General features: G+C 44.1%; 1 long non-coding RNA gene across 2 annotated transcripts in view; it reads left to right on the top strand.

Moving 5' to 3' along the window:
* Positions 1 to 1,156: 1,156 nt before the first annotated feature.
* LOC114795897 (uncharacterized) overlaps positions 1,157 to 15,595 on the top strand; it is an 82,356-nt gene continuing 67,917 nt past the window's right edge. The window contains exon 1 of one of the 2 annotated variants that reach the window (XR_003750565.1): positions 1,157 to 1,421. This is a non-coding gene — a long non-coding RNA (uncharacterized LOC114795897). Of the gene's footprint in view, positions 1,422 to 10,494; positions 10,526 to 15,595 lie in introns of those variants that run through there. The other variant, XR_003750566.1, reaches the window with a different exon arrangement.

Genomic DNA, 15,595 nt, shown 5'->3' with positions numbered 1-15,595 from the left:
CAGCAGTGTTGTGTCTAGTACAGAGTGAGTAGATTTTAGGGAGGGGGGCAGCAGAACAAAACACAAGGAATGATGTCCAGCGCTAATATAAAACCTTGTATTTACTCATTACATTTTCTCTTGCAGGACCAATCCCAGACAATGACCATGCATCTAAATTGAGTGGGGTTCAAAAAGTCAGTACAACTAATTAGTATCTTTCTATTTTATGCCCTTTATAACTGTTGTATCACCTGGAGTTTTTAATTTTTCATGTAGTATAGACTTTTGGCCTCAGAAATAAATAATCAATAAACCATTTTTTGCTATAAATGAGGAGGGTTGCATCAGGAAGTGAATCCAGTTTAAAACTTTTGTCAAATCAATATGTGGACAACAACACAGTTGGAGTAACAACAGAAAAAATAGGTGATCCTTGGTTCATTGTAGTTGTTTTTGTCTTAATTTTAGTTTTAGTCTAGTCTTTGTGTGAAGCTTTCATTTTATTATTAGTCTTCGTCACATCCATGCTCATTTTAATCTAGACAAAAATTTGACATTACTATTTTAGTCTAGTTTTAGTCAACGAGAACCTATGACATTTCAGTCTAGTTTTACTCTATGAGAACTGATGACATCTTATTATAGTTTTAGTCAGTGAAAATCTTTGTCTCCTTTTTTTAGTAATGCATCTTGTCAACAAAACTGTCAACATAAATTAAGAGATATTTTAGTAGTCCTTTGTAAACAAAAAGAAAAATGTTTTTATTCGTCAATAATATTAAATGAAATATTTCGTTACGGTTATCGTCATATGACCACCGTTTCCGTTGCATCTCGTCTTGTCTTTGTCATGAGAAAAATTGACAAAGATATGCATGTGTGTCATAAATTTTGTTGAAAAAACAACACTATTATCCACAAGTGGGAACACCTGAAAGAAGAATTTTATTACTACTACTTAAAGTGAAGTGATTGCCACATGTGGTACACAGCAGCACAGCACATGGTGCACACAGTGAAATTTGTCCTCTGCATTTAACCCATCACCCTGAGTGAACAGTGGGCAGCCGTGACAGGCGCCCAGGGAGCAGTGTGTGGGGACGGTGCTTTGCTCAGTGGCACCTCAGTGGATCAGGATTCGAACCGGCAAACTTCTTATTACGGGGCCGCTTCCTTAACCGCAAGGCCACCACTGCCTACTGGTGATAGTTGTAGAACTATTAGTAATAGTAGTGATAGTTGCTAGCTGTTGCTGTGGTTTGTGCTGTTGTTATTGCATTAACAGTTTAACTGAACTGCGTCAATTCTTTTCAGAGGAAGTTAGTGGCTTTAATCTCGATTTTCACAGGAGATCAGAGACTGCGGTGTGGTCCTACAGCCGGACGGGCTCTGTGCTGAGTGGGGTGGATGTTAGCCTGAGGTGCTGCGGGCCAGAGAGGGTCTGTTTATCCTCTCCTGTCTCTGCATGCGTAGTTTAAACAGATCAGAGGGACTGCTGCTCAGCTGTCTGCAGCCTAAGGGCTTCACACACACACATACACACACAGAAACAAAGAGACAGAGAAACTTTACAGGGTAAAAACACACCCTGTAACCTCTCACATTAGCAAACTTTCCTTTCGGCTCTTGGTCCATTGTTTCAAACAGAAACCCTAACCCATTTTTTAAACCCCTCCTTAACCATATTTATCGACTTCCTCCCGTTTTAGCTTTGTGAGTATTTTGTTCTCCCTCTCTTTTTTTATTTTCTTATTCTCTTTTCTTTAAGTATTGTGGTGTTTATGTGTAGTGCTGAGTCTCTGGTATTGTTTTTTTTTTCATTTAGTTTTTCTGCAGTGTGTCTGTATTGACCCACATGTGAAAGTCTGGGTGATGGGGAGAGGGGCAGGCGGAGCAGAGAAGAGGAGAGGAACGTGGGACTGTGTATTGATTGAGCTCTGACATTGATTAAGACCCCCTTGATTCACAATGCCAGGCCACTACATGCATGCATATAGATCCGAATGTGTCCATCCCATAGGAAGAGAAGAGCAACTGCTTCTGCTTTCGTGTCATCTCCCTCCCTCCCACCGTTTTAGCCTCTTTCTATCCTGGAAGAGAAGTGAAAATAAGGAGCTCTCCCTTTAACCACTCCTCCTTTGTTTACTGATGTCCTTTTGTTTCTATTCATCGTTAATCCTCGAGCTTTGGCCAGGAGATGTCACAGTGCTCTCTCACTCTCTTTCGCTCGCTCGCTCACTCACTCTTTTCCACTTCCTCTGTCTGTGCAAATAAGGGCTTGTCATTTGCGGCCTCGTCACTCTGCTAGCCATTCAATACATGACACTCCAGCTCTGTGTTAATTGCCCCCTCCACCACTCAACCATCAGCTGGCCACATCTCCCCTTCTCTGGCTGCCCCGCCCTCCCTTTCTCTCTCTCTCTCTCTTTCTCTCTTCTTCTGTGTCTCTCACCCAGCTGTCAGCCTGACCTGAGTGACTGAGGGGGAGCTGGTGGGGGGTCAGGGCTGTCCAGTGGTTGGGAGGAGGGGTAAGGGTGAGATTGAGCGGCTGGATAAGTGCCGGGGAGAGGAGGGGTGTAGGGACGCATTGGTGCGGGGTTGGGCCCAGTCTGGCGGGGGCCAAGTTCAAGGGCACAGGCTGGAAACCCAGACACATAAACAAGGCGTATGGTATGCAAGCAATAAAGACATAAAGGTTAGGATGAGGGCTCGCTGTACGATAAACAGCCACCATTACCTGCTCTGTTTACACAGATAAAGAAGCCTGGTGTAAAACCCCACATGTCGGATGTCGTGGTTAACCTCCCGGAGGACACGAGAACAGGGCAGAAATTAGATGAGAAGAACAAGAGGAAAACATGTTTTTTTTTATGTGTCTTGCTCCATCCTGAAGGGGCAGCAACTTTTAGTGAAGCCCAACACAAGTGTGTGAATGTGGCCTTTTCTGACCGGTTATGCTCTATAATGGTGCCTTCAGAAGCACTGTGGGCCATCTCACCACCTTTGTGTCATATTTTACCATGAGAAAAAGCAGACCATGGGGGAGAGCAGGAGGGGGGCTCAAGGAAAGGGGGGCAGCTGGGTTATGATCTTTTTTTGGCAAAATGTACCCCCCTAAATGGGGGTGTGTGCTGTATATACACAAATCATGTCTACACACACACACTTTCTCTCTCATGTCTAATTAGATTTCAAGGTAAAATGTTAAACAAAAGGCAGTTTAGTGGGAAGAATAGGCATAAAGATGGGTTTTGTTTTAGTCTTTCTTTTTTCTTTAAGAAGAGGGGAAGGTTAAGGGCGAGCAGAGGGTGAGAGAGAAGAAGCATGTCTCTCCCTTCTCTGTGGTCTTCTTCCCCCTCTCTCTCTCCCTCCCTCCATCTGACGTTCAGCACACTGTCTGTATTGATCGAGGAGACCAGGACGGTGTGGTGAAAGCTTGGAGGAGGTGCAACAAAATGCCCTGCAGTACATAAAGATGTAAGGATGAAAGGCACCCTGCTGACACCCCCTTTAACTCCTGAAAAACCCAGGCATGAGAGGAGAAAAAGAGAGAAAAGAGGATGAGGAGAGAGGAGGTGCCGGAACGAAAACCACAAGTAAAATGCTGAAGATGCTCACAGCTGCTCATCTGTTCCAGCAGTGTGTGTGTGTGTGTGTGTGTGTGTGTGTGTGTGTGTGTGTTTGTGTGTGTATTGTTCTTATGAAGGCACAAATGCAGCACATAGTGACCATAGTTTAATAGTGACTTGCACCATCAACAGTGCATTCTTCAACATTTTTAAACCCGCATGAATAAACAAACAGATTAAATTAGGATTGGACTGCTACTACTACAGGTACTGCTACCTACTATCAAAAAAACTGTTACTATCGTTATTATTATTGTTGTTATTATTATTGTTGTTGTTATTATTATTAACATAAACCTACAGATTACAGTAAATAAATAAAATGGTAGTACGGTTCTTTCATATTCAGAAAAATATTAGAATAACAATATTATGTATAGGTCAGACCCGTTGGGTCACTCTTTACCATTAGGAGTTAATAAGTGGCCGTTGTGTACACTAATAATGAGAGCGGGGCTGTGAGACCCCCTGCCCCCTCCCCTGCTCGCTCAGCTGCCCTCTGTTCCGCATATGGAGCACTCCTATCAAGATCGTTGCCATGCCAGCGAGGAGATTTGCATGTGTGTTATCTATTTAAATAAATTCTCATGGTTTATAAGCACCATAATGCATCTTGGCCAGGCCCAGCTCATTGCTAATTTATAGCCAGTCTAGTGTGTCTGAAGTTGATGACACCATGTGAAGCATGTTGTCTAGACGACATTGAACCCACTGTCCGTGGGGTAATTGTTTTATGCAAATGAAAAAATCCAAGGGTGACATGTTCATCCAGCATCCATGTAATTTGATTGAGGTGTGCTATGACTTCTGCCGCCACATTCTCGGCTCTCTCTTTATTATTATTATTGTTATTATTGTGACTATTGTTATTATTGTTGTAGCCTTCCAGGCATACTGATTGTTTTGGGGTTTTTTCCTGAATTTGTTTCACTTATGCATACCTTGTCCTGTCCCCTTGTATTGTACAGAACTGTTTTTCTTTCATTGGCATATTGCGAGATCAGCATGCTGGTACTCAGGTACCCCCTCGACCTTTCTAATTGCAGCTTGGCATGAGGACTGCTCCAGTGCATGTGTGGGTCTTGTGTCGGTCTGTTTCTCAGTATGGTGCCTTAGCGGGCGATGCATTGTTTTCCCGTTTGGACGCCAGCAGACGGAGGGTGGCGTGGAACGGCGCAGCACTCTGACAGCAGCAGATAGGTGTGTCAGGATGCCACAATAGAGGCTGCGGCGGACATGCCAGCACATTGTTGAGAGGCATGTAGTCTGGGCGACAGCACGGTAGGGTATTGTTCTGCCCATTCCTCCCATTTAACAGTTAATGTAGGAAGGATGTCACCAGGCCAATCTCTTCATCTCCCCTGATCATTCTCACATTTCAGCCCTGGTAGAGGACAATGGAAGGGGCCATTTACATAAGCCGACATCGGAGTGTCATAACAACACAGCCTGCAAACGCACTGCCCACAAATTCACATTAAGCACAATTATGCCTGTCTTAAACGTACCCCCATATTTTCCATTATGTCATTTAAATAGGATTTTTCAAAAATAAGTGTGTTTTTCTGGCATACGGTGACCGCAGTGCAAAGGCACAGGTAAGTAAATGAAGGCCAAGTAGGGAGAAGGAGTGAACAGGCAGCACATTTGAATGGAAAGACGTGAAGAATTGCAGCTCTGCTCAGTGCCTCATGCGACCTTTAGCACCACCCTTTTCTGCATGCATCTTGCCAGTAATAATGGGGCCTTTAATTATCAGGACCAAGTGCACGCCACATCGGGCCACGCAATCATAAATCTTAACCAGGGAGCACTGTAGACCAAGGGCACAGTTGGGTAAATGGATTTCAGTGCAGATGACCTGCTGGCTAATCTTATGATCAGAGCAGTGCAGTCATTGCCGTGTGTGTGCGTGTGTGTGTGCGTGCATGTGGGTGTTTGTGTATAAGTGTACAAACAAGAACAAAATGACATCACACAGCATTCACATGAGTTATCACAGGGCATGTCCAGAAGTCTTAAATTACCTTTAACCTTGGTGTATGTGAGCAAGAGGCCTCGTTGCACTGGGGGGTGGCAGTGGTTTTGCATTGTTTGTGTAGTCAGGGGGTTGCCTTTGTGTCTTTGTGTGCTCACTGTCTGAATGGTCCAGTGCAGCCACTCCTTTATTGTTTATGTCTGGAGACGAGCATAGACTCCTGGGAAGTCCTTCTGCATTCCTTAGCATCAAGAACTGAGAATGACCAGACAACTCCAAAAACTTGCGTTTCCACTTTTGAATACTAGACCTGTCAGACATACTGTATGCTCTATATTGCCATATATGTAGTGTACATGACATACACAATGTAAATAAACAGTTTTATTACAAACCATTTATTTTTATTTGAAATTAAATACATTTTGTGTGCATTTCATCTCAGTACAAATCATGTAGAAAACACAGACACACACACACAAACTCTTACCTTAACTCACTGAGCCCAGACACAGAGTCACTTGAAGACACATCCAGTTTTTTGCATGTCTACACACACACTCACACACAGATGTGATATTAGGTAAACTGAAAGTTTACAAATTCATAACTGCTTCTCCAAAGACACACACTTACACACACGCACACACACATGCACAAGCTGAGCTCAGACAGGGGTTCTTCTTGTGATATCTGGCAACAAATCAGATGAAAGTGTCTCAGTCCAAGTTTTAAATTTAATTTCATGCTGGATTTGAGGCGCTCATCTGAATTGCATGTGAGCTGATGCTAATGGTGTTTTGCGTCTCAGACCCCGGAGATCAGCAGCACAGATCCTGAGGCAGCGGGTGAGTCTTTCCCTTTCACCGGCAACTCACAGAGGGGGACATTTTCGCAAGGTCACATTCATCCCACACACTGCTGTCCTGACCTGAGAGGTCACAGTCTCCTGCTTTCTGTGTGTTGTGGAGAGTTTGTTATTTACTGAAAACCAATTAGTTTTTCTATTATTACAACTTATTTTATTTTCACAGCTCACCATTAGATTTGAACTAACGGTTACAGGAAATACTGTATATATTGAAGAATAAAATTTAAACTTAGTTTGTTGAAGTTGTTCGTCCCCACAAATATAATTTATATATAGTGTATGTGTGTGTGTATGTGTGTATATATATATATGTGTGTATGTGTGTGTGTGTGTGTATAAAATCTATAATTCCAAAAAGAGTTCATCCTTCTTCACCTCAATATAACCAGCTACAGTCATGATATAGAAATCCCAGTTGGTCTCTACTGTGTCCAAACAGGCACATGATTCGCCAGCATTCCTTCATGTTATAGGACATGGTTGGTTAAACCCCCCAGCATTTCTGAAGTGACTTCTATAGAGCAGAGTTGCAGGGGGAGGTCAGGGGGAAAAAAGACGTTCCCTAGGGTGAAAAAACGGTGGTTGCATGTACAGTATTGGAATGTGTGCCGGACATCACCCGTCCAGCATGATAGATGAGCCATGCTCTATCAGGGCTTGCGACAGGTTGGGTTAACATGACCAAAAAGAGGGCAGCACCACTGTGCAGAGTTGCACGTTGGCCCAGCTGCTGTCAGAGAGTGTTCTGTCCAGAGCAAGTGTGGCTTTGGTGCCTGGGGGTGTTGAAGGAGAAAAAAAGAGTGCAAGAGCAAACTGTGGTCCACCTCTGTCCCCACAACCTCACATGGGTTGTGTTTTGTCTGTCCCGCCTCGGCTGGTTTTCTTTTTTAAGAAAAAAAGCAGGAGGGACAAATGGAGAGACGGATGAAGAGAGATGGAGAACGGGAGGGAGGACCGAGGGGAAGATGAGAGCGGGGCCTGCAGGCAGCGGCAGACCTGGCTGGCTGGCTGCTGAGTGATGTGGATGAATAGCAGGGCTTTGGTGGGGTACAGGATGGCCTGCTGCTGACCCCTCTTTGGCCAGTGTGTGGATTTAGCAGCAGAAAGTAAACACGCTGCTCCCCTCAAGGCTGGGTTATATCATGGACACATTAAACCCAGGGGAGGGACAAGACGGGGCTGGAGGACAAAGAAAAAGTTTGGTCGACTCAGAAGGACGTTGATCAGCGTTGCGTCTCGCCAATATTAACCCAACAAGCGCTGGGAGGCGGAGCAATTCAGCATCTGTGTGCACAGTGTGCAACATTTGCTGTTACAATCGTCAACATAGGAAAATATGCACTTTTTTCCAGGAAATATAACTCAAGTCAAAACAACCGATAAATTGCTCTAAGCAGCGCTGATGGACAGCATTACAGCCAGGCCCTCTCCTTGGATATAAGTAACAGCATGTTTTATGCACAGTGTGTATGTGTCAGATTGTGAGTGTGTGTGTGCATTCAGAAGCCAGGAACACTAGAGTATGGAACATTGCCCGAAAGGAGAGCAGCATGTGAAGCGAGTGGTCCGCTACAGCAGGCAGCGCAGCAGTGCGAGTCTATCCAGCAGCCAATCACAGGCCCCGGAGAGCAGAGGGCAGAGGTCATCCAGCTGTCAACAGCCAATCTTCATCTGCCAGGAGTTTTGCCAGTTCAATCCTTCTTCTTTGTTTTTTTTTTAAATGCTAGACTGCTTAGAATGCATACTTTAAATGCAGATGATTTTAGAGTGGCTCAGACTTTCTTTCACTTGTTTTTTTTAAATTAAGTTAGACGGGGAGTTAAGCATGTCCTCATTCTCTATTGTTTTCTCAGAAGATATTGTTTTTTTAAACCACCTCAGCTGTCTAGTCATCTCAAGAGCAGAGAGTGTTGGAGAAAGATGGCCAATTACCTGGGTTACAAGCTGCGCTGCAATTAAGGAAATGTACAGTTCAGTGGGGTTCAGGGATTCAAAAAGGCCCGTCAAGAATGGAGAGCCCCATAAAAGTATGAGTCATATTTTTTGCACAGTAAAGTTGGAGCAAATGGCAGTGTCTGCGATACGGCCGCTTTTATAACGCTCTGCGTGTAGCCGCCTCGCTCAAATAATTGACTGAGGCCAACAGTAAACAGCCTTACATTAAGGTGATTATTTAACCCTTATTCCGCGGCTCGCTCACGACAGCCGTCTTGCCAAGTTGAGAGCTTTCGGTTACCCGCAGCGCCCTTGTAGTGCCTGGTTTCACTGCGGACCATGAAAACTGGCAATGTTTATGTGTGCTGGCCGGATGGCACTAAACTCTGGACGCAGTTTTGAAATGAAGACGGGCCATAGGAGAGGCAGGATGCAGCTTGCGTTCTTAATTTCAGCAGGTTTTCCGTCCTCTTGTCAGGAGTTTGACTCAGCGTTACGGAGCGCCGTCCCATGACAGTGCTGGGATAGGGGGATAGTTTTCAGCTCCTCCAACTATTCTCTCTGTTAGATCCATTGACCTCTGCTGGACAAGGACTCTCTGTCTGCACATCTGACCCCCCCCTGCTTGAGAGGGGGAGCAGGGAGGAGACGGGCGGACAGGATGATGTATTTCAGAGAGGGGAGCAGCTGTCCTGTAGGGAGGTGATACAGTGAAGCCTCAGCCCTCTGGCCCCATAAAGACAAGAGTCCGGCCCCCGTCACCAGTCGCCTGATAGATATAGAGCAGACCCACGGCTCTACAGTTTACACAGGCACACATACACACGCAAGCTCACTCCCCCCACACACACACACACGTACAGGACCTGGCTCCAGCATGCTCCCAGTCCACAGCTTGATTAAGTTACAGAGGGGAAAGAAAGGGGGTCTGCAGGGAGGTGTTTATACTGTACGAGTGTATTCATCTCTCCATCGCTCCCCTCTCTCTTTCTGTTTAAGATATCACCCCTTGAGTTGCTGTGGACAAAGGTTGCCAAGCTCAATGGGTGCATGGGTACATTATAAAATGTGCGAAAGTAAAGGTCTTCAAAGCTGTCATAACTGTTAGCCTGTAGGCCATTGCAATTAATTAGGCAACATTTTTTATTAATAATAATCAATAGAATCTGTTATGTCATCCAATAAATATGGTTGTGAAGCAACATATCAGCAAAAATGATATATTTTTATTAAAAAATGATATAATGGAATTATACATAATTAAATTAACATATGCACAAATATGTGTGTATTGGTCAATCACATTTGAGAACCATTTAATAATCAATAAATCAACAGTACTGCCCACGCAATGTGTACAAACTGCAATGTTCACATGAACACAAGACAACCGAGTGGAAGTGGAAGTGGAAGTGAGTGAGTGTGTATTTGTGTGTGTGTGTGTGTGTGTGTGAGTGACCGACTCTCCCTTGCCAACTGACACTGTCTCCATGCAGGGCGAGATGCTGATATGAGTTCCCACAAGGCTTCTCATTAGGCCTGACGCTGTCTCATGGGCTCGACTGTAAACTTTGGAGAGGTCACCTCCCGTCTTGTTCGCATGTACTGTAAACAAGAAGAAAGGTTAGCACTGTTTTCACCTGACACTGTCTTATCTCATTAGGGACAAAGGACGCCGAGTTAAGTGCTCGCACAACAACAGTCGTAAAAGAAGAGCGCTTGTGGAAAAGCGCTCCGCCGACCTCCAGTCTGCCTTGGTGTTTGTGCCGGTTCTTTTCGTACAGTAGACTGTTACAATGTTGGTACATCTCATCTTTTTAAAGATGCTAGAACTCAGTGTCAGTCGAGAACACAGAGGATCTGGTGGCATTTACTCTCTGGCAGCCATCACGTAAAAAACACATAAAGCTCCCTATTCACCTTATGCACTTATGACCAATTAACTCATGCCCTATGAGAGTGGGAGACAACTTTAGAACTTTCAAGTGTCACGTTCGCAGCCCTAATGCTTCCAGTCTGTTTAATTGTTGCCAATTCCAGTTTAAGCCCATCTATTTCCCTTTCTTTTGTTATGTTCATGTTCCTTTCCATTTCTCTCTAGGGGAGCGTCCCCAAGATCACGATTATGCTGTAAGTACCAGGGATCACTTCTTAACACGTTTGGCTGAGTTTTGCCTGTAATTACCCTGCTTGCTTTTGTTAAAAAACCCTGGTTTGTTCTGTTTCAGTTTGTTGCATTTCATCCCTCTGCTCCAACCTGTCTCTCCTGAGCAAACCAGAAAAGTGAGAATGTGCCTTTAATTCTAAACAAAAATCATAAAGTGCTGTTTTTTTTTTTTTTGCTCTTTAAATGCAGCATCATTTGTCTGCCTCCAACATAAGCACTGATCTCTGGTCTTCTCAGAAAACACTCTGCATTTGCATAAATGATGTCACAGCGGCACGCTGCCAAAGGACAAGTCTGCTGTACAGACTGTGAACGGACTATGAAGGCCGGTCAGTGCATCTGCCACGAGAGCAAGGTTTATCGCTATAATCATATTTCTGAGCCTCGGAGCAGCTGCACAGAGTCACCCTTTGTGTGTGTGTGTGTGTGTGTGTGTGTGTATGCGCTGACCATGTCTCAGCGGCTATTCCCCGTGCAGATGACACGCTTTCGGCACAGGCTGTCCCTTTAAACCGGCCGCTGTTGCTAAGTTTCTCGCAGGTATGGATTCATTAGTTCTTGACCTCTTACCGCCTGTCTCCCTGTTTGCTGACTGCTTGTGGAAAAAGCCATTTAGCCCGCTGAATGTCAAGGTTAGTGCGCGGTGTCCTTGTCATCAGTCTCCACGGCAGAAGGTCAGGGATAAGCTTTCCTCAAATGGCCAGCGTCTAACAAAAGGGAGGCTGACTTAACTCGCTGAGAGAAAGAAGACCTTCTCTCTCAGTCGATAAACAATCCACTGGGCAAAAGCTTTCTGCCACATTAACCCTGTCACTGCCGACCCCTGGGAAGACTGTGTGTGCGTGAGTGTGAGTGAAGGGGCTTGTACCCAAAGGCTGCAAATGAGGGGAAAGATCACTGAAAGGACAAAGGGTCTCGTCAGAGCAGGTATAAGCTATATGCTACACGTTGGCAGGGTGTAATTAAAAACGCTGTAATTAACCAGGCCACTTGGTCCTGTAAATATGAACACATTACGGTGGAGGAATAAATGCCCTCCGTCAGTTCGATCCGTTGGCCAGCCGGAGCTGTTAATTCAAACAGACGCATGAATGTCACCTCCCAGATGGCGCTGGCCAGATCAAATACGAGCGTGAGGTTTTTTGTTTTTTTTTCTTTCTGCATGTCCACTGCTGGGCTGCCGACTTCTCAGGGCACATTAATGGTGCGCGAACGTACGCATCGCCTGCCGCGCCCGCTGCGTCGCTCTGAACCATCGCAGAGGGTACACTGCGAACTCCTCCTCCACTGGCAGGCCGAATGACCCCCCCTCTCCTCCCACCCTCCAACCGCCCTTTTTATGCCTGGGGGTTTTGCGAATATATATATATATATATATATATATATATATATATATAAATAAAAAAAAGCTCGGACCCCCACATCACCATGTGAGCAATGTCATTTAAAGTAATGAAGGCTGGAGGGGAGAGGCACTGGGGCACTTCAAACGCTTATTCTCCCCTCATGGTCCATAATAGGGCCGAGGGTTTGGAAATCTTTTAATGTGGCGGGTAATTAAGGTGTGAACCGGGGGCCGACATCAGACACACAGACTGAGTTTAAAGTGGCAAGCGCACTTCATTTATTTATTTCTTTATTTATGGGCATGGGGAGGGAGAGGGTGCACAGGAGAGGGTGAGGAACGTCTAAATTTAGAGCCCAGGAGCTGCACCAAATTCAAATGAGCTTCTTATGCGAAGGGAATAACAGTGTTTTGTTGTTTCTGCTCGACATGCTGTTTTGTTTTTCCTTCAGCCAGTTTTGTTCTCGTTACCCAAGATATCCGGATAATGTTGTCAGGAGATGCTACGGCTTACTAGGGCTAGAAATATTCAACAGAACCTGTATAAGGCGGCCCCACTGGATGGAAGTCAAAACTAGAAACTACACTACCAGTTCCAAAGTTGTGACACACATACTCTGTCATTAGTCATTGTGTCATGTCATGGGGCAGTTGTCTGTAGCTTTTACTTTCACTTTCTATGATGATGCCAGTAAGGAGCAAAGCAGTCAAGTAATGCGACTCCTAACAATCTGATTCATAAAACATTTCAAATCACTATGAAAGGCATAGAATGTTTTCTGATGTCAGGTCAAGTATGTCCTCAGGATTTACAGGATTGTCACTATGCATAGTTATAGCAGTACAACATGCAGTGAAATGCCTACTGAACCACTCTTTTTTTGACTGTGCATAGTTAAAGAATAAAGGGGAAGTTAATTCAGAATAAAAGTAGTAAAAAAGTATGAAAGCTATATCGCAAGCAAAGATATTTATGTTCAGTGAGGACAAAAGACAGACTTCATTGGTAGTGGCTAAGGATTATACTAAAGAGCGTTGTGCAATGACCAGTTTAACAGTAACAGATTGCAGCCGACAGCAGTGAACATTCAGATGGTTGGGTTGGGAGGTGTGAGGTGTGGTCGGATTTCCTGTTACCCAGAAGACAAAACCTTAATGATGTTTTTATAAGTTTAAAATGAACGGATCCCTGAGTGATAACTGAAAGCTCATTGAGTTGAAACATTACAAACCAGTAAATTATACACACACACACACACATATAATTATAGTGTGTGTATATGTTCTACTGTTCAGGCAGTTTCATTAGAATCTGTTCATCTGTGGTCAGTTTCTGGCTGATGCTGAACCATTCTCAACCCAGCAGAGCCGCTGACAGCTGTAAGAATCCCATCAGCACTACTTAACACTGTGACTCCTAGCATCCCTTTGCCACATGTAAAGAAATGGCGCTGCTTTGGTGAGAAATAAAACACTGAAGATCGGGTTAGTGGGTAGTTGAATTGCATCCATTGGAAATTGCTGGATAACTCCAGTTGCAGTACTAGGTGTCAGGTTTTGTGGAAAAAATAGCAGTTCTCACCAGTGACCATGAACATGTCACCCCCAGTGGAGACCTGCCCACTGTGCTGCTGAGGGATAAGTTGCCTTTGTAGAATATTTTCGCGGTGAATATAAAGTGTGTGAAATTTAACATCGTTGAAAAGCCTCCCACAATTTGCATCCAGCACACTGGTGCATTTCCTGCAGTCCCTCAGTGCTTAGCCAAGTCCGAGAGAGACGAGAGCTCAGCCTAAATATGGCAAACATAAAGCCTCAGTATAACTTTGAGCCGACCTTTTGTCCTGGACATACCTGGCTGTGGGACATTTGTAAGGACAGAGGTCAGGGAATTGGGAATGTGGAGGGCAGGGTGTATTCACTATGTAAGATTTACTGCAGTAACATGCTTTTGTGCAAAGATGTGCCTTCTTATTTGGGACACAGAGAAGTACCTGAAGCCAGTTCTGCTGAGTCCACACTTCATACTACTCCGGTAATTAAGACTGTGTTGGTCTCTAGGGATTAGAAGTGTGGAGTAGTGGAACGTGGAGTCAGGGTCATCATGTTGCAGTTGAAGGAGACCCCTCAGGAGGTGTCTTTTAAACACAGTTTTTTGTTACAATGAGTAAGTAAGTTGCTTTTAGTACATTTTGGAGAAGTTGGTTGTCCTTTGTAATCTTGTCATGTGTTTGGTAAATATCTATCTTCACTGGCTTTAGGATCACCAAGTGGACATACAGGACCATGAAAACCCTTCCACCCAGGGGACATGCAATGAGAGCAATGGGGTTAAAGGGGTTAAAGAGTTCCGTCTGCAGGAATCAGCCCTGATTATATACACTGAAGGAACTCCTGATACAAGCCAGCAGACCACAGGGGGATCCCTAATGGTCGTCTGGCTGGCTGTTTTCCATTTACACTGAAGACCTAACAAGCACACTTCAATGTGAAAATGTAGCCTTTTATGACCACAGACCTACATCTTAATTTTTCTATTAGAATTCCAAATTATTTATTTGGAATAAAGCAAGTTTCATTAACATCGATGGCAAGAATGTATTTGCATTTAAAACCATCCACATTTATCAATCATTTAAACAATTGTGGTCAATGTGAGCCATTTTCAGCTACAGTAAAGCCCTGTGTGACCACCTTTTAGGTCATTCTCCATATAAATGGTGAAAATACCAGCTGAGGTGCACTGGCAGCAGTGACCTATTGACCCCTGTAAACTGTTGGGCTAAAAATGTTCCACAGCAGTAATGGCTACAGCCCGGAGCTTGATGGTGATGTAATCTCGCAGAGAATGGATGATCATGGTAATAATGATAATAATAATAAGAACAATAATAGAACAATAATAATGACATAATAATAAACCAAGACTGATACACCTGTAGACCTCCCTCCTCACCACAGCCTTGAAATCTTACTGAAAACCTCCTGCTATTTATCTACCTGAACAGCAGTGTATTCAATGGACACATATTTATTTAGTGTTAATTATCCATTAAGACAGGAAAGTGCATATTCAGAATGAATGCAGATCAGTTGTCAAGGGACTCTACTCCTGATCTTTTTCAAAAGCTGTTGACATGATGTCAGCATAAGTGATTAATGGAATTGTTAATTCCATTTTTTTAAATGATGGATTGTTAGCAGTACAGAAAACTTTTATTTCACAGTTTTAGAAACTCTTTGATCACTTCTGAACACAGTAGGTGCTACAGATTTTACCGCTGTTCTCCATTTGTAACTGGCTGAGAAACATTTTCTGACTTCCTGACCATTGTTATTTCCCTTGTCACAAGGCACCGCTGAAGCAATTGTGACCTCCTCCGACTGCTGAACGAATTATGTTGCTTAGCAACAATAACAACAGCTGGAATGTAACTCAAACGACTTTACATGAGAGAAGAAAGGTCTCAGGTTTCTCATTTTGTATTGTAAGAAAATGGCACACCTAACACCACATAGGTACAGGACCTTGAATCCATACCCAGGGCTTGTTTCCTGTTCTCAACGGGAGGTTCTGATTCTGACTGGCTACAAACACTACACACCTGATTCACAGGTAGAGGAAGACTGGAGGAACCTGCTGGTGTTTCGATGACAGCAAAAATTAAGAGCAAACCCACAATTATGT

Source organism: Denticeps clupeoides, chromosome 8, assembly GCF_900700375.1.
Source record: "Denticeps clupeoides chromosome 8, fDenClu1.1, whole genome shotgun sequence".
NCBI lineage: Eukaryota > Metazoa > Chordata > Actinopteri > Clupeiformes > Denticipitidae > Denticeps > Denticeps clupeoides.
The sequence above is the reverse complement of the archived record's forward strand: the minus strand, read 5'-3'. Positions and strand labels throughout refer to the sequence as shown.